This window comes from Lasioglossum baleicum, unplaced genomic scaffold (assembly GCF_051020765.1).
Source record: "Lasioglossum baleicum unplaced genomic scaffold, iyLasBale1 scaffold0285, whole genome shotgun sequence".
NCBI lineage: Eukaryota > Metazoa > Arthropoda > Insecta > Hymenoptera > Halictidae > Lasioglossum > Lasioglossum baleicum.
The window spans coordinates 67,050-67,717 of record NW_027469345.1 but is presented as its reverse complement, the minus strand read 5'-3'; positions in this window follow the sequence as shown (position 1 = coordinate 67,717).

Genomic DNA, 668 nt, shown 5'->3' with positions numbered 1-668 from the left:
TAGAATGCGGTATTATACAATGATCTAATATTTATAATGGTCTGGGAACGCTAGGAAAAAAGTTTACTCTTGGCGGTTGGACTTAGAAAAATTTCGCTTCGGTCGGAGTTGCTCGCAATGCGCCCGGAACATTATTCTGAGTTTATTCGATAAATATTCATCCTAAAGCTTTGATACTTGATATTTATTGTTAGAATGCGTTATTATACAATGATCTAATATTTATAATGGTCTGGGAACGCTAGGAAAAAAGTTTACTCTTGGCGGTTGGACTTAGAAAAATTTCGCTTCGGTCGGAGTTGCTCGCAATGCGCCCGGAACATTATTCTGAGTTTATTCGATAAATATTCATCCTAAAGCTTTGATACTTGATATTTATTGTTAGAATGCGTTATTATACAATGATCTAATATTTATAATGGTCTGGGAACGCTAGGAAAAAAGTTTACTCTTGGCGGTTGGACTTAGAAAAATTTCGCTCGGTCGGAGTTGCTCGCAATGCGCCCGGAACATTATTCTGAGTTTATTCGATAAATATTCATCCTAGAGCTTTGATACTTGATATTTGTCTTCGAAATGCTTTACCACACGATGATCTAATATTTATAATGGTCTGGGAACGCTAGGAAAAAAGTTTACTCTTGGCGGTTGGACTTAGAAAAATTTCG